At 35.3% G+C, this 24719-nt stretch overlaps 2 long non-coding RNA genes across 2 annotated transcripts; both read right to left on the bottom strand.

The window, feature by feature from the left end:
- Positions 1-11103: 11103 nt before the first annotated feature.
- On the bottom strand, positions 11104-12649 carry LOC111517866 (uncharacterized). The gene is made up of 2 exons (XR_002723872.2): positions 11886-12649; positions 11104-11438 (listed from the first exon to the last, which is right to left on the bottom strand). It is a non-coding gene; the product is annotated as an uncharacterized lncRNA (long non-coding RNA).
- A 3785-nt stretch (positions 12650-16434) lies between these two features.
- On the bottom strand, positions 16435-17675 carry LOC141481262 (uncharacterized). The gene is made up of 2 exons (XR_012464837.1): positions 17595-17675; positions 16435-17445 (listed from the first exon to the last, which is right to left on the bottom strand). It is a non-coding gene; the product is annotated as an uncharacterized lncRNA (long non-coding RNA).
- Positions 17676-24719: the final 7044 nt, after the last annotated feature.

Genomic DNA, 24719 nt, shown 5'->3' with positions numbered 1-24719 from the left:
ACATGCCCTACGCACGTGATATTGAAAATCCCAAGAATTGGCCAGAGTCGTATTCAGAACTAACATCTTGTTGATCTTACAAATGTGCATCTTTGAAATTACAAAAGTTTAGCAATCGAATGTATATATATTTATTCAAATTATAAAAATTATATGGAAAACATAGGTAGTGATGCTGAAATGAATTGGAAATGTAGCGAGATGAGTCTTCAAGAATGACTTTTCATTATGTGTCTTTTCAAATATCTGGGCATTTTCGATTTGTATGGACATTGGTCACAGGAATAAGTTGGTTCCTTCTGGCATTCATACCGAATATGTTCTATCAGCCCTTTTTTCCGTCTATAACTTCTTCCACAAGTATCACAATGAAATCTTTCGACTGCAATAATATTATATTTCACTATTTTTTATAACTATTATAGTCAACGTGTGACAGTTTTAACATAATTTCAATACATTGGTAGTGAACTTGATTATTCTACCAGTTGAGTAAAATACAAGATAATTTCTTCAGGCTTTGTATCGATCCAAAGCTTCTCAACAAGTGCATGCAAAGAAAACATATCATTATATCAACAAGTAACCATATTGGGGTAAAAGCTTTTTGATTTTATAATTCTTCATCTTCAAACACAAACTGTAGGAATCCTCAATTTAAACGAAGTTTCTATGGAAATTACAGATTCAATAAAGCTTTCTTTTATGATTTTTAGTATTCCAAAATCATTTCAGAAAGAAGTAATATTTGACGACATACCACGAGTAATATATTCTGACCATATACAGGAGGGCATACCAACAACTTGACTTCCCCTGTAAGTCAAAAACGGACATGTAATCGAAATTTCAAAGAACACATCAATTTTTATTTGTAGGGGGACTAATTCTGATATAAAAATCATACCCATAACTTAACCCCTCTGCGGTCAGTAATTAACCCCCTATTTTTTTCAATGGCACGGGCTGTCGAGTGATACATCATTTGAAAAGTCTTTTGATCCCTTATTAACTCTGTGAATTGGTTCATACTTTATTGAAAAATGAAATGTTTTATTTAAGAAAAAACAGAAAATTGTTCATTTAAATGAGGAAATCAACAACAAATAATATCAGTGGAAACAAAATCAACGGATAAATTGTTCAAAATGACTTCCATCTAGTTCCATACAATAATACAGTCTACTCTCGAAAGCGTTTCGTACATTATTCAAGATGTACGGAGTCAGCAATCGGCATTCACGAAGAATTCTGTGTCGCAAGTCTTCTAGATTTGAAGGCTTGGTAGGCTTCAGGTGTCCCCACAGAAAGAAGTCCATCGGTGTGAGATCAGGTGATCTAGCTGGCCACTCCACTGGACCTCTTCTGCCGATCCAATGCATTAAAAAACGTTCGTCCAAAAACTGTCATCAAAATGTTGAGGTACACCATGCTGCTGAAATGTTAATTCATTTTCTACTGAATTGTCATCATTTTCTAAAATTTGTGCAATCATAGGAATAGATTGTGTCTCCATTCAGAGTACCTTCAAAGAGGAATGGTCCAACAATATGATTATCAAGAATACAGGCCGAGGCATTCAATTTTTGTAGAGTTTGTGAATGTTTCCATCACCAAATGAAGATTCACAATGCTTCAGTAACGACAATTATGTCTATTCACTTCACCATTCAAAAACATGTATTGTATAATAGGTTTGGGTTATTGGTCAATTTTTCGCTGAACACCTCACAAAACTGAAGTCGACAATCAGAATCATCTTCGTTTTATTCCTGAAATAGCCTTATTTTGAAAGGATGGAATTTTAAAACGTTTATTACTAATCAAATAAATTCCATAAGACCTGCGGGAGGTCTTCTAGATTTCTGACACCGGACATCTTCAATAATGTAAGGAACGCTTTCGAAAATAGACTGTATTATTTTATAGAACTAGATGGAGGTCATTTTGAACACTTTATCAGTTGTGTGTTGCCATTGATATTACTTTTGTTGATTTCCTCAACAAAATGAGCGACAGCGAATTTTCTGTTTTTTCTTAAAGAAAGACCTTTCAAATGATGTATCACTCGACCCCCATTGATTAAATAGGAGGGGTAGTTGCTGACCGCAAGGGTCAGCAGTATGATTTAAATATCAGAATAATAATAATAATAATAATTTTATTGCTTCAAAAAAACGGGTTTACAGCAAGAAGTATGCGTGTGTGAGAATACAAAAAAAATATATATATATATATATAAACGTATAGAGATAAATTCATCAAATGACAATCTGCTAACAGTGGATTGTAAAATATTAAAAGTATAATAAACTAACCATCATTCACTCAATATAAATGAACGTAACCTGAGAATGTTCCAGATATATTCTGAGATTCCTTTGGCTACCAGGATAGTTATATTCTTTACTTTAAAGCATGAATAAGTCCATTCAAATTCTGAAGGCATTGTTTGTTTTGTTTCATAACAGTGTAAATCGGGCATTCGAAGATAATATGAAATAAAGTTTCGGCCTTATTACTATTGCAAACAGTGCATATTACACCTGGATCGATCGCATACACATTTCTATTCAATGTGAACTTGATTTTAAAATGATTGGCCATGCGTAACTGTGCAAGAGTGCGGGTAACTTGTATAGGTAACTTCAACAGCAGATATGAGCTTGGTTCCGTTGAGGTACTTAGCGAATTGTACATATACATGTAAGGGTAACGAGATGGCATAGAGGCATCTTTGTTGTACAGATAACTGTAATATTTATTTATTATATTTCTCCTATTTGAATTCAAAGAGTGACCAGTCATATTATTCTAAATTTCCAGGGATCCGCTATCAATGAAAAATTGCTTTACCTACTTGAATTGCCCAATTATATTTTGCATCAGTCGTATTCATTAATCTTATTTGTTGTTCAAAACAAAGTTTTGGATAACGATCACTCTCCATGGTAAGAATCTTCTGCAGCCAGTTTGAGGTAATTTTTAAAATATCAAGTGCAAGTTTAACTCGTTCCGTTTCCAACCGTACTACTGCATCAGATGTGTTAATAGGCACTATTATCCTCCATATCAGAATGTGTCTCCATAGAAATTAAAACTTTCTGACTTACAGGGGGTAACAAGTTTCCGTTGGAACACCCTATATAATCATATCAGGTTTTGATGAAAATTCTCGTGATGCTTTCAAGGAAATGTTGAAGTAATGAAGAATAATGCCATATTCAAATTCAAGAAATCACGCTATGAATTGAAATTCCTAGTAAAATTCACTTCAGTACGAGGTGTGATAGTAACAAAATATTAGAGCAGTATTGGTAATCAAAATTCCTGAAAACAGAAATGCACTTCAGATAAATTGGAGACTGGTAAAATTCTTCTCTCAAATATTTCAGAATTTATTGTGAAGTTGAGAAATTCAACTGAAAAGAATCATAAGTTTTTGTTGCTCATCTGACCATTATCATCTCCTCAGAAAATATTTGGCCCCCGATTCATCTATTGTAACACAATACCATGCACCAAGTTGAGATTTAGGATGCCTGGCCATCCTACAAGTATAATTCAAACAAAGTTTACATAAAATAGCAAAATTTGAATCAGACCAGACACTTCTAACTATTTTTTTAAATTTGTAGACAAACGATGAACATAAAAAACCGAGTTTACCCAAATGAATGTTCAAAATGTTCATTCACTTCTTGACAATAACTAATTCTGCTTATGAAATCATGTAATAGGTCAAGCAAACTCAAATGAGTTTTCAACATTTACTTTTCAGCAAGATGGGAGACCTCATCACTATGATAATTGAATGACGACTGTAATAGTGGTATCCTATGAGCCACTTAGAATTTTTCGTGGAAATTTGTAAAATGCATCCACTCCATAATGTGGAACATGAATTCGTGAATATATTTTATTATTGTCAGGAAGTGAATAGTGAACATTTACTTTTGGATGAAATTTTTCATTGAGAGAGCGATTCTCGTTTTTTCCAGTATTGGTTGAGACTAGAAAACCCCTCTCTGCCCTTTTGGCATATCTTATTCCAAATTGAGAGTGATCAACTGTATCAATACAATTCGCACTGTATTCATATAAACGTAATATTTTAAAAACAAAAATCCAATAAAAGTACTCCATTTCAAGCTACTACAATAATTTGGAATGGACAATACCAAACAACCTTAAGGAACTAGAAAAAATATAGAATAAATTTCTAAGGTACCTACCTATATTATAAGAAATATCGTAGTAAACCCGATTACAACAGCATTAGAACATCACATCGCCTTAGACTCTAGGCGAAAAATCTTTGCACTAATTTTGATATATAAAATTAATAATAACAATATGAATTCCGCAGAATTATTGTCACTATTACCAATTAATGTACCTCCCAGACTTACGCGTACTATCCTTAAGTTCAAGACTCCCTTCGTGACTGTTAGTTCCACATTCCCCTCTTAATCATGCTCCGTCTGGCAAACAACATCAATTTTTAGCAAGATATTGATTGGAATATGTCTCTCACAAAAGTTGAAACTTTAGTCCGTAGACATGTTGAGAATTTATCAGTTTAGCAATAGTTTTTCTGTTATTTCTTATTTTATTTTTGTTGTTGCGAGTTGTAATAAGAACTGCTCGTTGTTAGATAATGATACATCTCCATATTATATTGTTTTATATAGTGCTTTTCTTTAATTTACCCCCCATTTTATTTTTTAAACGGGCCAACTCAAAAAATTGGGATAATGAAATTAATGCATGAATACTTTATTTTGAAGTGAAATTGACAAATGAAACTTTCAAGTTGGCGACTGGGCGCCATCTGGGAAAAAAAATTAAATGGAAAGGGGGGTCTTGTGACATATCCATTTGAAGCTCCTGACAAATGCTTCACAACCGTAGAATATAATGTCAATTTCTTCAACTAGTACAAAATGGCGGAACTTTCAATAGTTGCCTGAATACAATTGACATTTTACTACATAATATGAGGTAATAACAGAAGATGCTCGAAATGGTTGCCTTGAACTTCCTGACATATGAACAGCCTATCCGATATTTCACGCTGAACATTTTCGAACACAGTTAACGTCAATATCTCTGCAAATATTTATTATTCTCTGCCGTATATCCCATATTGGAGCAGGTTCAATTTCGTACACCTTTTTCTTCAAATAACCTCATGAAAAAAAGTCCAAAGGTATCGTTCTCTAGCAACTCGACGGTCAATTCAACGACCGGAAAAGTAGCATCCAAATAGTTTCTTACTTGTCTGGAGTAAAGTAGTGGTGCTCCATCTTGTTGGAATACAATATCCATATCGAATTCATTAGGATACGCTTCGACGATTTCAGTGATGAGGGGGTCAATAGTACTTTCCAGCATATTCAAATACAGTTCTCCTGTTAAATTTTAATCAATAAATAGGGGTCCTACAATATGGTTTCCCAATATTCCCACCCAAACTATAACTTTTTTTGGATATTGGATGTGTGTTTCCCGGAAAACGAGAGGGTTGGTGTCACTTCAATAACGGTAATTTTGTCTATACATTCGTCACTGAAACATGTACATTCGTCACTGAAACATATATTGTGGAGATAGGTAGGATGCCTTGCAATGGTTTCCGTCATGATTTCGCAGAATTCTGTTCTTCGATCAGGGTCATCTTCAGTTAATTGGTGCACCATTTTAATTTTGTATGGATGATACTTATTCCTCTTCAAAAGTCTCCACACAGTAGAAGAAGACACCTCACGGAATAAGTAGACTGTCCAAGATTTACTACCATCTCACCAATTATTTGCACTTGCTGTTCTTCCGGAATGGACGGATGATCCGAAGGCCTTTTGTTATGTACACTACCGGTAGTTGTGAATTTGGATACAAGTTCCCTCAAATATTTTCTACGGATAGGACGATTCGGAAAACGTTTATTGAAAATCCTTTCGGTCTCGTAAAAATTAAGCGTCGCACCGTAAATAAAAATCGCTTCAATTTTTACTCCAATGGACGAGAATTGACCATTTTGGAGATTGTTGACGTGGATCCTTTTTACTAGTAAAACTGAAAACTAAATAAGAATATTCTAACTGATCAATGATGTTCATTATAGTACTGGCATTTTTTGTCGTTTTTATGAACAAAAAAATAACTCAACAAACCGGGTTGTTGGAATTGTCATATGGCAGATAAAAAAGAATATTTCTAGAAATATCGATATTAATGTGTTTGTCATCAGAAAATTATTAAATTTTCCATCATTTTGTTAAGTGAAGATATTGACTTCATATTCTAGGGTTGTGAAGTATTCATCAGGAGCTTCTAAATGATTTATCACAAGAACCCCCTTTTCATTTAATTTTTTCCCAGATGGCGCCCAGTTGCCATCTTGGAAGTTTCATCTGACAATTTCACTTCAGAATAGAGTATTCGTGCATTAATTTCATTATCCCAATTTTTAATTTTTTGAGTTAACCCGTTCAAAAAATGAAACGGGGGGGGGGACATAAAAAAAGCACTTAATATTTCTTATAAGTAATCCTTGTGATGAGGCCACCAGGTCTGTTAGTGTGAAATGAATAAATAAATATATGCTAAAAATACTTCGAAATAACATATATTTCATTTCCAAATTCATATGTTTCTCATCGTATATTACAAATTTTATTATAATCTATTTTGTTTATAATAGGTATCCTGATGTTTCTGGCAAACTACTGGAGAAAACAAGTACTGGATTGGGATTCTTGGAGCAAGATTTGGTTTCGATTTGAAATCGTTATTTGAGGTTTCACCTGATTCACTATACTCCATGAAGGTTCTTCATATGTACTTTCAAATTATCTTTTCGCTTCGTTGAATGGTTACAGTAATCACATTTGAAGCCAGGAAACTTCTGGCACTCCAGCCTCATATGTCGTAACAATGTACTTCTGAAAGTGTACATTTTTCCACATATTCCACACTGATAGGGTCCTTGACGATCAACTACAAAATCATAAATTCAGTAGTAGTATTCGAATTTGAGCGCATTACCTTGCAATACAATGTTTTTACCTACCGATAGTTACGATAGCACTTTTCTCAATCACCAGAACTGCCATACTCTTATCGACACGCATTTCACAGAGTATTGCATTTCTGATGATTGCTAAAAGCGTTTGTTTTGGATTTATTCTGTGCCAGAGGTTCCAGTTTTACCTTTCAACGTTAAGGTATATTGGATTCAAATATTTATGGTATCGACAGAAGAACTACTCCACGAATACCAAGGATAACTGAGGCTAGGCAAGACCTAGAGGAACATGTCGCCATTACTTTCAGGCTTATTTTTTTAAGACAGATTAGTCGAGACAGCACTGTCTGGATCACAAGTTTATTGAGTTTGTAAAGCAGTTGTTAAAACTGCTGTTAAAACTGTTAAACTGTTAAAGCTATTAAAACTTTCATTGCTGTAAATTTACTTGGATATTTCCTTCAGTATTATCGATTTTGAAAGAATTTATGATATATACATTTTTTGACAATGAACATGTGTGAATACTTTTTTAAAAATTTTGATTATCGATGTATTTTAATATTACAGAATATATTCAGGTTTTTTTTAGCAGTAATAGTAGTAGTTTGAGCCATCTCCAGAAATAGCCTATTATTTGAATCTAGTTCGAAATGTAGAATTTTGGTATTTGTATAATTATCTAGAATCTAGAACTTCTTGTGTAAGAGCACAATACTTTTGTTTTTACTTTTAACATTTTTACATTTTACGCATATCATGGTCGCCATAATTGTCCCACTGAGAGGACTATTTGCAATGTGGTGGATCAATTTGAGTCCACTGGTTCAGTAAACGATCGACCAACACCCGTACGTCGACGAAACAAAGATCTGACGAAAACATCGCCGCTGTCTGTGAGAGTGTGCAGAATAATCCAAAATCCAAGGCAGTCAATTTCGCGTCGCTGATAAGAACTCGGCTCCTAGCAGACCACAACTTGGCGAATTTTGCGTCGTGATTTGGACCTGCACCTGAACAAAATTCAACCGACATATGAACTGAAGGTAAATGACCATAGAAAACGATGTGTGGTCGCTAAACGGGCTCTGGACCAGTTGACAACCGACCCTAATTTTCATCGAAGAATCATCTTCAGCGATGAGGCCCATTTCTAGATGAATGGTTACAAACATCGACGATGAGTCGATGATAACAACTTTTTTTGGCCTGAATTGGATGATCTGGATACCAGTGACATGTGGTTTCAACAGGAAGGTGCTACATGCCACACAGCTCATGTCACATTGAATAATTTCCACGAGTGATTTGAGGGCATGGTCATATCATGTGGAGGTGATGTGAACTAACCATCGAGATCGTGCGATTTAACACCTTTAGAATTTTTCTTGTGGGGTTTTTTTAAGTCACATCGCCTGATTTATGTGCCAAAGTCATGGAAAATTAGACTGTTCGGATGCGCTCCACCCAGAGAAACCATGGAACATTTAAAATATGTTATACTCCATACATAATTGCATTAATAGGATCTTCAAACTTAAAAATGTACCTCGTTTCGGACATACATAGGTATTTTAAAAAGGTCTCATATCATCAAGAATCCCGTGGGTTGGGCTACCTATCAGGCGCGTCCCCAGGTGGTGCATAAGGGACTGCGAGCCCTGTCTGAGAAGCCAATTTGGCCTGACAGACGGGGTCGCCGGACACCTGGTCAGTGGCAGAAATAAGTAGGGTGAGGGGAACCGTACCTCCCCAAAAGCCTTTGCGAAACATGCCACCGTGGACCAGCCTACCCGAGCTAAGGTGTAAGGAGTCATGCCGATAGCTGAATGGCCGAAGGGTGATATGCGGTTACGAACGATCCCCTTGGGGAACCGGTCGAAACCTCATTGTAATCAGCCTTCCTTTGGTAATGCGGGGCTCTGCCAGAGTGACCACCAACTCATCCCCTGCTACTCGTGAGAACACACATGAATGGAAGGAATACAAAAACAGACACAAAAAAACAATCTATGGCGGTGGCTTGAGATGAACAGAAATGTCCACCCCAATCTACCGCTCGAAATGAGGCTGCTGTACATGGCAGATCACCTCGTGGTATAATACAAAGGTCAAGGAGTAAGCGCATTTGCGGCGCCTAGGCCAAAAAGTGAAAAAGAGTGAAAGAGACAGGAGTGGTAGCAACTATAAGTGCACCCTCCTTTTCCCTCACTTCACCTCCAACAGCAAGGGCACTTCCTGCGATAGGCCCTGCCTTGAATAAAGGCAAGGAACCGGCTGCCCCTGCAGGAAAGCACCTTTACTTAAGCACCTCCACGGAGGGAACCTCAAGAAGGTTAAAGAAGCCGCGCAACAACAGTAATGACGCTGCACCTTCCAAAACCTTCACGAAGGCTACCGTGAGACACCTCAAGGTTGCCAAAGAGAGTGTGTGTTAGGCGAGTCATGGCCTTCACCTGCCGATATAAAGGTGGCCGATATATAGTGACCTGTCCACCTTCTTGGAAAGGACAGAATGGACGATGACCTAGGAGGACAACTCCTCGGGAGGATGTACAATGGATCACGTGGCTCAAGTGCTGTGGGTCTACATTCACCCTCTCTACTCTACAGATACAGATCATCAAGAATTTAAAAGTTTCTGTGATTTCCAAAAGGGAATACTTGAAGTTATAGGTATTTTCATACTTCCCATGAAATGTTTCACAAAAAGAATAAGAGTTTTTTTATCAATTCTTTTCAATACCTAGAGAAGTTGGTATTTTTTTAAAAGCTCTCGTATACTTTTCATTATATGATAAATAATAATTAATCTTCCTGTATAATTTTCCTTTATATGATGTGTATTATGAAATGGTGAAAGAAGAGCATGATGCCTTCTCTTTTCAGACTGAAATATAACTTTGTTCAAAGAGTGGTGAAAAATTCAATAAATTGTAGTGGACTTAAAAAGTTTTGTAAAAGTGGTTACTGAAAAACTGGATATTAGTAAAATAATTCAAATGGTGTTGTAAATTAGGTATATTAGACTGCACTCTGAAGACACTGAATTAATTTTTTGATGGATAATCACCGAATTACATATTCAAAAGTATATTATTTGTATTGAATTTTTTTTGCTACTCTTCTGAGTTTTGAAACTTTCATAACCTGAAAAATTGACGAAGTAGAATCGTCAGAGAATCAACAGAGAATCAATAATAATTCCAAAAAAATTTAACTAGTCAGTAACTTGTATTCATTGAATTTAGCAACAAATTAATGATTTTGAAATGTAATTTATCTTCAAGATGGTTTACATTTTGAAGAGTTGTATTTCTTTCAATTCTTAAAACCTATAAAAATGTTGATGAAAATCCTATTTTCAATCGGGGTGTGTTTTACCAATAATTTTTTTAGGTTTTGACAACAAATCGTGTTTTTTTCCAAACCTAAAATATCTTAAAGAAAGTTAAGTATTTGAATTTCATTTTATCATTAATTTTCGAATGAGAAATTTTACTTCTCAAATGCACTCTTCAATACTTCATATCAGACAGTAACTTTTTTGTTTGAACTTCAGTTTTTTCTTCACTAGCAAATTCTTCCAAAACAAACACTTTTTCCAATGACTAAAAATGAGTCTTCAGGAGATGAAGTTTTCTTCATCTTCTGGTGACGCTAACTCGTTTGATGTAACGCGCGTCAAGAAAGGTATTGCATTTCTGGCGATTGAGAAAAGTGCTTGTTTTGGAATTATTCTTCACCAGAGGCTTCAGTTTTATCTTTCATTCATAACAAATTTTTAATTTTTTTTATGATTAGTTCAAATTTCACCGGCCCAGTTTTTCGTCTTCTTTATATTTCCTATTGATGACAAATTGGTTAAAGAATTTTCAATGGAAGGAACCAAAATTATTTACTCACAGTAGTATTCTGGCTAATTCCACCCGAGTAAAAATTAAGAGTAAATCTGTAAATCATAAAGTAGCAAAAAAATAGATTTTGAAAATGTTTAAAAATTCAAAATTACAAGACCATAAATTTATCTCAAGAGGAGTTACCTCTCGCACAGTTTGAAAAAAAAGACAATCTGTAATTTCTTGAATATCAATTTATTTTCTGTTTCAGAAGAAAAAGACTCTGAAATATAACTTTCAAAACACAAGTAAATTCTCAATATGTATAACATCAACAAAAGTAACGATTTTTCATTATAAAGGAAGAAGAGTTACAGTTTATCGAAAATGTTTCGGGTCCTTATGATTGTGTTTGATCATCATGTGATTGACCATTGGCGATTTTTGTTTGGACATATATGGGCAGTAAAAACATTTGAATGTTGGCTTTTTCTGACATTCGTACTTTGTATGCCTCCAAAGTGAACAATTTTGTTTGTACCTCTTTCCACATACTGAGCAAGTGTATCCTAAAAAAATAAACTCAATCAATATCGATTGATTGATAATGAAGGGAACACGAAGTTTTTATATCGATGGAAATATAACACTGTTTTTTCGACGAAAGCAATAACAGAATTCTTCTGAATGTATATTTGATATCACACAGAATTTGTTTTTTTCGTATAATTTAATGTTCACAAGAAAGTAGTTGTTTCGCATATCTACACATTTTTGTGAAGAGTTTAGACAACCTATTTGAAGCTACTTGAAGTAACGCAAAAACGATTCCTAAGAATAATACTTTTCAAAAACAACACATACGCGAGTGATGCTCTCTATGAAGAGTCTGACATTTTTGATATCAGACAAATATTCTCTCACCACATCGCTACAACTCAGTTCTTCAATGAGACCGAACTGATTAAACCTTCGCATGCCTTTACTACGAGACCAAAAAAAATATTATTTAGTACCTTTCGCTTCGAAATCAACAGGCCAAAACTGCTATCAATATTAAGCACCAAAAGTATTTAATCTTCTTCCAGAAACACTGCAAAACGAAAAGTCATCATTTAGATTCAAAAAAGATTCAAAACTATTAATAAAACAACCGGCTCGTCATTATATACGGTCGATAATTGAAAGAAATTTTAGATACTCATGTTATCCTAAGTGCACTTAGAAACTGTATATTCGAGTATTTTGAAATCCTTGAAGTTCATATTTTTTATCTCGATATTTATTATTCAACATTTTACATGTTCACACTGTTGTCCGGGTTGAACAGTGTCTGTAATTTTCATTGTTTCGACGTTTCGGTTCCTGCTTTTGAGCCATTTTCAAGAATCACTTACATGAGTCAGGTACCCGGTCTGCCTGACCGGGTACCTGAGTTATTTTCAGGTATCTTGCGTGACAACAACGTCCTCCATGTTTGTGGTAGTCTCTGCGAAACATCTCGCTTGTTAAGGCAGTTGGGACGTTTTTCAATTTCGATTCCTTCCCGAATTATCCTGGCCTGAAGATTTTTCTCCGTAGCATTGGTCTTGGTGTTTTCGAAGCTTATTGTGTGGCCTGTTTCCTGGTGGTGTTCGAAGAGAGATGATGCTAGTTCATGTTCATAGGCTCTGTTGGAGGCCGATGTAAGTTTTTGGGGCAGTTAGAACATGGTATTTCATATATGCCCTGTGCTTTATTGCGTATCGTGTCCTTGGGTGTTCTTAACATAGTGGAGATTTGGTTGCTATATATATATATATATATATATATATATATATATATATATATATATATATATATATATATATATATATATATATATATATATATATATATATAGCAACCACGTAGTAACGGCTACATTCATCATATAATTGATTAATTAATCATCATCTTCATAACGAACGAGTCTCTGTGATCAGCTGTGATGGCGTCATGGCAACAAAATTCAGAGTGGGAAAGAAGTGAGAGAGTAATAGAAGTAAATAGAGAATAGTGGAATAAAAACTCGGAGAGGGAAATATAGGTGTCACACAGCTGCACGCATTAAATTTTATAGACGAATTTTTGTCATTTCGGCTTGCGGAAGTCGTCAGATCATATATTTTTCGTTACCCTTAATATAATAGGGCTCCCCAATTATATAATGTTCGCCGTTGAGAGTAACGACCTGGCCAACGTCGTTTTTCAGGATGCATTGTTCGCTCCTGGATCTCAGGCGGATTGGTATCTTCATAAATTCGATGATTTTGTTTGTTCACGTACCCATTCATTCAAGGCTATGAAAGGTTTAGAATCGTCCATAACTGGCTTTATCTATGCCATGCTGGTAAACAGAACTGCAACTACGACTCTTCAAGGCGAGGTCATTAGGTTCAGGGTCACCAAGGGCTACCTTCAAGGTGGGGTACTATTTTCCCTTTTGTGGTCGCTCCTGATGGATAGTCTGTTTGATGCCCTCGACAGAAAAAAAGTAGATCTGCAAGCTTATGCAGATGACTTGTCATCTTGGCAAGGTCCACGACGGGAAGGATAGCTTGTAATATACTCCAAAGCACGTTGGACGTTGTTCACAGTTGGTGCCTAAGGGAACAGATATCTGTCAACCCCAGCAGAACTGTGATAATCCCCTTCACCAGGAGAAGGAAATTGGACTATCTAACGGCACATTTCCTCAATGGTTAGGTCATTCCATTTGGAACGGAGGTGAAATATCTTGGCGTCATCCTTGATAAAAAACTCACTTGGAACGCTCACTTGGAAAAAGTTTTACACAAATCCAGACTATCTCTATGGACATGTCAAAGGATTTGTGGTAAAACTTGGGGTTTAGGTCCCAAACAAATCCATTGGATTTATGTGATGATTGTCAGACCAATGATCACTTATGGTGCAATTGCCTGGTGGTCAAAGGCTTTACAGAAAACGACCCAGGCGAAGCTCTCTGGCTGACAGAGACAGACTTGTCTGGCCATCAGTACCACACCATCAGCGACCATGGAGATCCTTCTAGGTCTACCTTCTCTCTACATTTTTCTGGAGAGAGAGGCTAGATGGACTGCATACAGACTTGTGCACATGGCCAATTGCACAAATCAATTTAATGCAGAGTGCAACAGACTGTTGGTTGATACTGGAAGTCACAGCATTCTGGAAATGACATCTGACTCTATGCCTCCAATTGCCAACTACAAACTGCCTTATGAAGTTCTGTTCCCGATTAGAGAGGACTGGATCTTCCGAGAGAAGGAAATATTAAGAGCAGATAGTTGTTGGTTCACAGATGGATCAAAAACACCTTCAGGTTCTGGTGCCGGTGTTTTTAGTCGCAGACCCAGGACAGAGATATCTGCCTGCCTAGGAATCTATGCGACTGTATTTCGAGCGGAAATTTACGCTATTGAAAGGAAGACGAAAGGAAGACTTAACAGATTGTCTCTGGTCTGGATTCCTGGCTATACTGGCCTGGAAGGCAATGAGGCTGCTGACTCCCTTGCAAAGGAGTGTGCTGCAAGCAGCTTCATCGGACCACAATCCAGGCACAGAAAAGAACCTCTCAAAATACCATTCTTCACACACGCAATCGGTATCGGTTTTACCACCTGTTAAATTATTCATATACACAAATCCCACCGATTCTGAGTATGACATTAATAAAAGTAGATATCTCTCTATCTGTACCTCATATCGCACTCTACGTTATATTACACTCATAAAATAAAGTCTATGACTGAACTACAGGAGGAAATAACTAGTTGACTTCTGTTTGTATACCTAACCAACCATAAAATGAATAAAAATAATCAAAATAAACAATGGGTGTCAGCATTCTCATTATGATTTATTTAAAGTGCTACTGTAGACTCAGAATTCCAGATCTGTGAAAATAGAAAGTAAAAATTTATATAAGTGGTATGTTACAATCTTCAAATTTAAACCGGCAGAAAAGGTTTCTTTGTGTTCAGAGTGTGTCGCAAACAATGTAAAATGAAAAGTGGAAAAATTGAATGTTACACACTACTCTGGCTTGTCCTGAACAGTCGGGTCCATTAATGCAATCATGGTTCGGCCTAGGACCACTGTTGATAAACTATGTTGAGTCTAATAAACAGCGCTGTCTGGTGTTGGATCAATGAAATTTCGTATTCATTTTTTTTTCAATTCAATGTTTTCACATTCCCATACAGTTATAGACTATTTATTTTACAAACTCAAACAAACTTCTCAATTACATTTTCGAAGACATTCAATATATTCTTCTAATATTAATTCCATTCTGGGGCATAACTTGTTCCATGTTTAGCAATGTAATGGAATCTAAGTACATTGTTTCTATAACATTTATAGTTGCAAAGAGTGCAGCTATTCAGCTTTTCTTTTCCACATTCATATTTTATATGCCTACTCAGGTTATACTTTTGAGAGTAGCGTTTTCCGCAGTTGCAACAATAAAATGCACTACCTGTAAAACGAAATTCATTGAAGATTCATAGTACATTTGTTATGAATAGATACTGTTATGTACGAATAAGGTAAACTGCAGTTTCTAACTGTTTTCCATATTCAGACATGTCAACGTTTTAGATATTTATTCGTACATCCTCAACTAATATACGAATTTAAAGAACATCTTTTGTTCCTTCTGAACGATATTTCACAAGTCTTGTCTAAACTTTATTCATTAACATCATAATAGGTTGAAAAAAACAATGAGAGAGAGAGAGAGAGAGAAAGATAGAGTAGAAGAATATGCTCTGCTCAGAAGACTGTCATGAGTTACAACGAATTTTGTTCACCAAAAGAGGTGAGTAACATACTTACTAGTTAAAGAATATTACTGGAGTTTTTTTCCCAACACCAAATCGTTATTTTTAACACCTCGACACGTGTTTCGGTCACCAAGTGATCATCTTCAAAGAGGAAGATTAAAAAAAAGATTAAAAGGTGTTGAAAACAACAATTTGGTGTTGGGATAAAACTCCAGTAATATTCATTACTACACCAAAGGTTCCAAACAGTGCATCATAAGTACTTACTAGTTTCAGTACATATAATTTCAAACTCAAATGGATTCTGTTCGAGGCTGTATTGAAAGAAAGGTTATTTTCCTAATCTGATTTTCTGCAGAGACAAGATGCTCATGCTTGAAACCCAAAATATGCATATAACTTGCAATCAAATGATTTCAACATTTTATTAATGTAGAACATTATAGAGAGCTAAGTACGGAACCCTGCGATGAATCAACTGGTGATGAAGCGAGTTTTCAGTTGATCGGGAGAGATTCAATGAAATGTATTTCCTGGATTTCGTTTTCTTTGGAGAAGTCGAGCAAAACCACTGCAGTGTTATTCTCTTTATCAATATTTTTGTAGGCAACATCGCTTATTTCAGTCAGAGCAGTAGCATTTCTATAATCCAGTCTTAAATCCAATTGATATTGGTAGTTATATTTTTACACCCCTAGGAAGTGTAGTTGATGGATTGATAAAGAGCGAAATTGATATTGATTAAAATATGAAACCTTGTGAAAAATAATATATTCGTTCAAAAGTTCATTAATCAAAATTTTTATAATTGTTCAACTGAAGTGAAGAAAATTTCAATGTTTCTAGACAAACGTTGTTTTTGATTTTGTCTGTTTTATCTTGCTTTCATGTTCCGCAACTATATGATCCACAAGATGTTGGTGACCTTCCTTTTACTTATAACATTTGATTTTTGTTGTTTTATCACAGCTTGATTGTTGGTGTATTATCAATAATGGCAAGCGTTGAAATATTTCATTGCAAATGGAACATTGAAAAATCACTGAAAAAAAAGACGGTCTATCAAAAGATAGTCACTAGGAAACTGTCCAAGAATTTATAAAGACAAGCCAATATCTAATGAACGATCAACATTGAATAACACCCATCAGCTAAATTTGATCTTATAAATTCATCATTCTCATTCCCTCAGTAGTTGCTATGTAATAATCATTAATTCATTGACCTGTTTTCACTAAGACCCTGTAAATTAAGGATTATACTCGGCCTTTAAAGGTAGTCGAACCTAGTGTAGAGTAAATTACCCGATTGAACTGAAAGTTGTAGCTGATATCGTTAGAACATGAAACGATTGTGAATCGGAGGTAATTTATTATTTTCAATTTACAAACAATAATTTGGAAAATAAAATATGCTGCTACTCGTATAATTTCCTCCTATAATCATCAGCAGGTTGGGTTTCTATAACACGGTTTCTATAACATTTAGGATATTTCCACAGAAAGAATTTCAAGTTAAATAAATCTGACAATTCCAAATGCTTGTCTTCTGCTAGTCTATCTAGCAAGGAATATCTTTTTGTAAAGCTGAATTTCCTGTGGCATCAGTTCCTGATAGCCTGTCTATCTTTTGAAGGAATAAATATCAACTGCTTGAGGTTGTTGTGTATGCCTTTCCAAAATATGTACGAATTGTTACCCCAATGAATAGTGATAATTTTCTTAAATTATATTGAATACTATTCAGTGAAACTGAACATCCATTGCTGAAACAAATATTAAGCAGCAGATTAATGAAGCACTGGATAAGATGTAGTTTCATTTGAACTATATTTTTCGTCTAAGATCTGCATCCTCATATATTTTTTGAAATATCTGTATTAAATTATGCTCAATTCATATAGTTTCGTCTTACATTTCGATCTGTTTTGCTACTGTACTTGAGAAGCTGATTCTTTCTGCAACTTATATTCCTTTTTTATTCAGTACGCATGGGTACATTTCACTGGTTCGGACTTCCATTGTCTATTATATAAAATGATTTGAAATCCCTGAAACAAGTAAAAAAAAAAGAATAATTAAAAAAAGAATAGTTGAAAATAACAATTATATTAAGCAACAATAAACCTGAAATGAAATGATAGTAAAATAACCTACAAGTAAAAATATAATAATTGAATAAATAAAAATTAGAGGAATGCAAAAAGAAAATAATAAAAATAAAAAAGTGTAGAGATTCCAAGTTACGTTAGTTCACGACGTTTCGATTGTTGGTATCTACAATCGTCTTCGGGTGATGACTGGACTGATTCCTCCGAGAGATGACTATTTTATAGGTCGTTGAAATACTTTCACTTTCTCTACTTTCCATTTTCCGCTTCACTGATTCCGTGAGAGATGACCGATTTGGCGGGAGTTGGTCATTTCTCGTTTGATGATGGGTTTCCATATGTTTCGTATATCTACGCTGGCCTGGCTGAATACGTTGTTGGACAACATGTATGCGGCTTCCTTAAATTTTCTCCTGAACCAATGTTCCTCTCTGTGCAAGATCTCAGCTTGGGACCACTCGATGTTGTGTTGATGGGTCCAAACATGGTCTGCTATTCCTGATTTGCTGGTTTCTCCTCGCTGTGTGTGCTTCTTGTGCTCGGCAATGCGAATATTCAATGGCCTCTTAGTTTCACCAATATAGGATTTTCCGCACTCACAGGGTATCCGGTAAATGCAATTCTTGGAATCGCAGTCCGCGTTTGGGGGCCTGGTTTTCGTGAGGCTGCTACGGATAGTGTTACCGGATCTAAAACAGGTTCTAATGTTGTACTTGGAACCAATTCTTCTTATCCTCTCCGATAATCCTCTGATGTAGGGAAGTGAAAGCACTGGTTGTGACGGCTTCTCTTCCTTGCGAGGCTCCTGCTGTCTTTTGGCCAAAGTCTTTTCTACCATCGCTTTGGAGTATCCATTCCGCTGAAGATCACTTTTGATGATGTCTAGTTCCTTCTCGAGACCTTCCTTTGTATTACAAAGCCCAAAAGCCCGGTCATCAAGACTCTATTAGACCGGGCTTTTGGGCTTTGTAATACAAAGGAAGGTCTCGAGAAGGAACTAGACATCATCAAAAGTGATCTTCAGCGGAATGGATACTCCAAAGCGATGGTAGAAAAGACTTTGGCCAAAAGACAGCAGGAGCCTCGCAAGGAAGAGAAGCCGTCACAACCAGTGCTTTCACTTCCCTACATCAGAGGATTATCGGAGAGGATAAGAAGAATTGGTTCCAAGTACAACATTAGAACCTGTTTTAGATCCGGTAACACTATCCGTAGCAGCCTCACGAAAACCAGGCCCCCAAACGCGGACTGCGATTCCAAGAATTGCATTTACCGGATACCCTGTGAGTGCGGAAAATCCTATATTGGTGAAACTAAGAGGCCATTGAATATTCGCATTGCCGAGCACAAGAAGCACACACAGCGAGGAGAAACCAGCAAATCAGGAATAGCAGACCATGTTTGGACCCATCAACACAACATCGAGTGGTCCCAAGCTGAGATCTTGCACAGAGAGGAACATTGGTTCAGGAGAAAATTTAAGGAAGCCGCATACATGTTGTCCAACAACGTATTCAGCCAGGCCAGCGTAGATATACGAAACATATGGAAACCCATCATCAAACGAGAAATGACCAACTCCCGCCAAATCGGTCATCTCTCACGGAATCAGTGAAGCGGAAAATGGAAAGTAGAGAAAGTGAAAGTATTTCAACGACCTATAAAATAGTCATCTCTCGGAGGAATCAGTCCAGTCATCACCCGAAGACGATTGTAGATACCAACAATCGAAACGTCGTGAACTAACGTGACTTGGAATCTCTACACTTTTTTATTTTTATTATTTTCTTTTTGCATTCCTCTAATTTTTATTTATTCAATTATTATATTTTTACTTGTAGGTTATTTTACTATCATTTCATTTCAGGTTTATTGTTGCTTAATATAATTGTTATTTTCAACTATTCTTTTTTTTAATTATTCTTTTTTTTACTTGTTTCAGGAATTTCAAATCATTTTATATAATAGACAATGGAAGTCCGAACCAGTGAAATTCATCACGAAACATTGTCAATCACCTTCAAACAAACGCATGGGTACCTTCTTCCCCTATTTCTCATCATCTCATACCTGTTCTCACATCACGATTTGGATTTATTCCTTTTAAAAAAATGCTACCAATCGTGACAATTTCTAATATCTCTTCTCTTTGTTATCACTAAACAGAACGAGTAAAACTGAATTACTGATTTAGAATAAATCGTTGAAAATAATTTTTACTTCTAAAAACACGACTTCAAGAAACTTTTTAGAGGATCGGCAAAAAAGATGACCGTTTGTTTGTACAATTCCAGATGTGAGAAACAGAAATAATTAATAAACGTAAATCAAATTCAATCTGAATGTTGATTTTTTGGCGATAATTTTGATCTTCTATTTATACTGAAAGGAGATTCAATACAATAATTTTTATTCATATGATAACCAGAAAACCAATACTCGCAGTGATTTAAATTATTTCTGTAACTCTCAAACTTGATTTTTCAGAAACTGCTGATTGGAAAGAAAATGAATCATTGATACAGTCCGATTAGAGGGGTATATCAGTTTTTTTGATGTTTGAATACGTGATACCTGAGAAATGGCAATTCTCCAGGAAAAAGTACAAATACAACTTTTGTAGACATTTGTATGATGAATATTATGGAGTTTAATCCCAACACCAAAACCGTTATTTTTAACACGTCGACACGTGTTTCAATAACTAAATTATCATCTTCAAAAGGAAGATTAAACTTCCTTCAATCTTCCTCTTGAAGATGTTCATTTGGTGAAAGGAACACGTGTCGAGGTGCTAAAAATAACGGTTTGGTGTTGAGATAAAACTCCAGTAATATTCATTACTACACCAAAAGTTACAAACAGTGCATTACAATTAGTATGATGTGCTATATATATTCCGGCTTTTTTTACAATAACACCGATAACGAGAAGAATGTTAAAAAAAATGATATCATGAAGTAAAACTTCTTTACGCACGCTTGACTTGGGAAGTGAGCTTGTGAATGTGTGACGAGAGCGTTACGAAAAGTGTGATCATGCGATGCGAACGGAAGTTGAGAGGGAGCTATGAGTTAGTGAAGATAGAAAGAGAGAGAGAGAGTTACATATCGTATATTACTGTAGGGGTGTCCGAAGATGGACAAGTTTTGGTAAACTTTCAACAACTACAAATGATAAATTACCGGAATGAGCCTACCACAAATATGGAACAACAATCGATGCAGTTTTCTCAAGATATTTCTCTAATTTTCATTCGAAGACATATGTATCTTATTTCTTGCAAATCATTGTAAACTCAACACATCTTCAGTTATTTTGAATGAACTATTGAACGAATTTTAGTAGCATTGACATCTAAAATAAGGATAAATTAAATAAAAGTGACAATTGTAACTGTCTTGCATTTCAGATAAACACAAATTATGAAAGTTGAACTTGAATCGTCAATCATTTCAAAATGATGTCATTACATAGAGTCATGATGATTTGATTCTTGAACAATATTTATTTATACATTTTCGGGCGATTTTGTTGCATCCAAATTTTGTAAAGAACGCGTACACCTTCCTACTCACTAGAGATTTTGACGTCCTTATTACAACCGTGAAACAGTGAATTCATGTCATGTACTGCTTAAGGATATTGGGATTTCGCGCATTTCTTTGGTGTTTGCATTTTGATCACGTTAGTTTTTCGTCTTTATTCCAAGCATCATCACAGCTGAACCAATTTATGAAATTCATGAATAATCTCAATAGCAACATTTAGTTCACACTCAAAACAAGGATAGAGAAACAGATAAATTTCTTAGACCTGACCATTACACACAATCGGAATGAATTTGAGTTCAATGTTTTCAGAAAACCTAGCTATACAGACATTACCATCCCAAGCGACTCTTTCCATCCAAACAATCATAAATTAGCAGCATACAATTCAATGTTGCACAGAACATTCTCACTGCCTTTGTTTGCTAACAATCTAGCTAGAGAAATTGATATAATTACACAGATAGGTCATAATAATGGTTTCAACGCAGATACTATCTAGAAGTTAGCCAGAAAACAACAAAGCCATGAATTCACTTACAGATTAATATACTCTCAAGTCAAACAACCAGAAAAAATCAAGAAATGGGTAAGTCTAACATATTTTGGGAAAAGAACAGAGATAATTGCGGGTTTCTTCAGAAAAAACAATGTGGAAGTGGCATTCAGAGCACATGCCAGGTTATCTGATTTCCTTTTCAATGCCAAGGATAAGGTGGACAAGTTGGAGAAATCTGGAGTTTATAAACTTAAGTGTCCGGAGTGTAATAGTGTTTATGTGGGCAACGTGGTCGAAATTTTCAAAAACGGTATGCTGAACATGAAAGGTCCTTCAGAGTAGGAAAAAATGATTCGACGTTTTCAAACCATTCCTTGGCATGCAACCACACGTTCCCGTATCTGAACGATACGAAAATTTTGCACTGGGCAAGGAAGGGTAACAAACTCACAGTTATTCAGAATGCTTGCAAATTCACAAGTATAAACATTGCGGGTGCAACCTGTTCAAAATCGACTCAATTTACTCAACGGTTTTCAAATTAGCACATACGCATTGTAAATTGTAAATTCAGGTACTCAATCAAGCCAAGTACCTCTATTATTACCTACAGGGGTGCTATATAAAGGCTAAAGTAATAAACTATTGTTAGTTTAATTTATAAGTTTGAAAATGTCCTTATAGGACGAAACTGCAATAACGTTGGTTTCAAATAAAAGTGGTAAAAAACATAGAAAGTATCAACTATCTTTTCTTCATTATGATTTCCTACCACGTAGTTACGACTACATCCATCAATTTATCATCACAGTTTGTTAGTATTTTGTGGTATGAGGAGACAACGATTCCAGAATTATTCGAAAATTACCGATGACTACCCACTGGTACACTTCAACGTAGATTTCAACTGTTTTATCTGGTCCACATGCACAGTCCTGGAGTTATCCATTCGTAAATATCTCAACCAGAACGCGTTTTCTCTGACACTCAATGTTTATGCTTGTTTAGATTTCTCGATGGTTTTGTTTACATCCTTGTGTAAAAATTTCAAAAGATACCTGAGGAAATGCTGGGAGTCTTGCTGCACGTGACTCATGAAACGATGCGTGAATTCTTGGATTTGACTCTTCAATGAAACCGTTCCAGGTTATCTTTGAATGAATATTAAGAAAAGCTAAACCACTCATCATCTTTTCTAGCAAGGTTGTTTTCAACCTCACATAATTTAACGTAGAAGACGATCTCACTGATATCACAGGGTTGCCAAAATTTTCAGCAGTATTTTGTTTCTGATTGATTCAGCGTTACTTGATGAAGATCCACAGTAATTTCATAAACTACACCTCACGATTTGATCTCCACAAACTTTGTGGAAAAAAAAACCGATTTCCATCCCGTATGATTCTGAATTCAGATACGGGATTTCATTAAATTGCGATTTCAAACTCTTAATTCCATTGAATTCCTATTTCAGATGAGTTATCAACTTTGGGTCAACTTAAGGAATAACTGTGGGAATTGAAAGGATCACGGTCTCAAAACACAAAAATGATTCTGTGACTAAAAATAATAATTACTAACAAAACTGGTGATCATATCGCTTACAGTAAAGACTTAAAAATAGACAAAAACTCAAATCATTCTGCTGGTAATTAAAATTCCATCTTGTGAACCATTCTGCAGTGCGTTACCACGCAGTATCTGAACTTAGCTTTGTACATACAATTCAAAACAGGACATTGAATAGATGCGACTTTCTGACACTCGTGTTTGATATGGCGTTTGACCGTCTCGTATCTTTTGTAATGCCGCTGACACTTCAAACACTCGAAGTCTTCATCACTCCACTTTTTGTATCCAGTTATTGGAGGTGATTTTCTTCCACAGAAGTATCTTTTGTGTCTCTTCAGGGAACTTTTGATGGCATAAGACTTTCCACATTTCTCGCAAGAGTCACCTACAATTAATTTTATATAGTTGGACTGGATGTAGTTAGAGATCAATATGCAATGAAAATATTATTTTTTAGTTCTTCATGAAATACGCAAGGTATATTAAGGGGAGTGCTGTCAGACTGTAACCCCTTATCCAAAATAAAAAAATGCAGATGAGTCTAATGACAGAAAAATGATACCAAAAAAGTAGTAAGTGATTGGATTTCACATTGTTGAGAAAAAAAATTTCACACATAAATCTAAAAAACAGTACCTTTAAACCGTGAGCAAATAAGAAAAGTCATTATGGAAAATAGGATACAGTATTGACATGACAAAATATATAAAAAATGGATACACAATTCAACTTCATAAAGATATGTAGAATAGAATATACACTTTTTCAAAATTCTAATTTGATAATGTGAAAAATTCAAACACAAACTGAATAGATTTCAATAAATAAATAATGATTTACACAGTCCAAGGATGATCAAAAGTTTATACCGGGTGTCAACGAATCTACTAGACAAGTTATAACCTCTAGACTATCAGGTGTATTGAAATTATATTTGGTAAAGATAAATGGTATGCAAAGAGGAGAGTCACATATTTTTCACTTCCAGTTCAACCGGAAATGGCTTCGATTCTGAATTTTTGAAATGGAACACCCTGTATATTGTAAAATTGTTTGATTTCTGAGACAATTCTGGATCAGAATGTCTGATTTTCGAAAGTTTTTATGCCTACTTAATTTTTTCAGAGTCACTTGCATCTAGTTGGCCATATCAGAAAATTACAATCGCAGAGTTTTAGTGACTAGTATGTTAGATATGAATAAGACATAATGGCAAAATTACATTTTCGAGTCTAACCATTATTTTTTGCAAATGGCGACCATTTTTTGACAAGCACTTTTTGAAGAAAGGATTTTTTGACGAATCT

The sequence above is a fragment of the Leptinotarsa decemlineata genome, unplaced genomic scaffold, assembly GCF_025532065.1.
Source record: "Leptinotarsa decemlineata unplaced genomic scaffold, Ldec_3_MD MMD2_tig00000133_RagTag_RagTag, whole genome shotgun sequence".
Classification (NCBI taxonomy): domain Eukaryota; kingdom Metazoa; phylum Arthropoda; class Insecta; order Coleoptera; family Chrysomelidae; genus Leptinotarsa; species Leptinotarsa decemlineata.
Note: the sequence above shows the minus strand (reverse complement) of the source record. Positions and strands in the feature narration are given on the sequence as shown.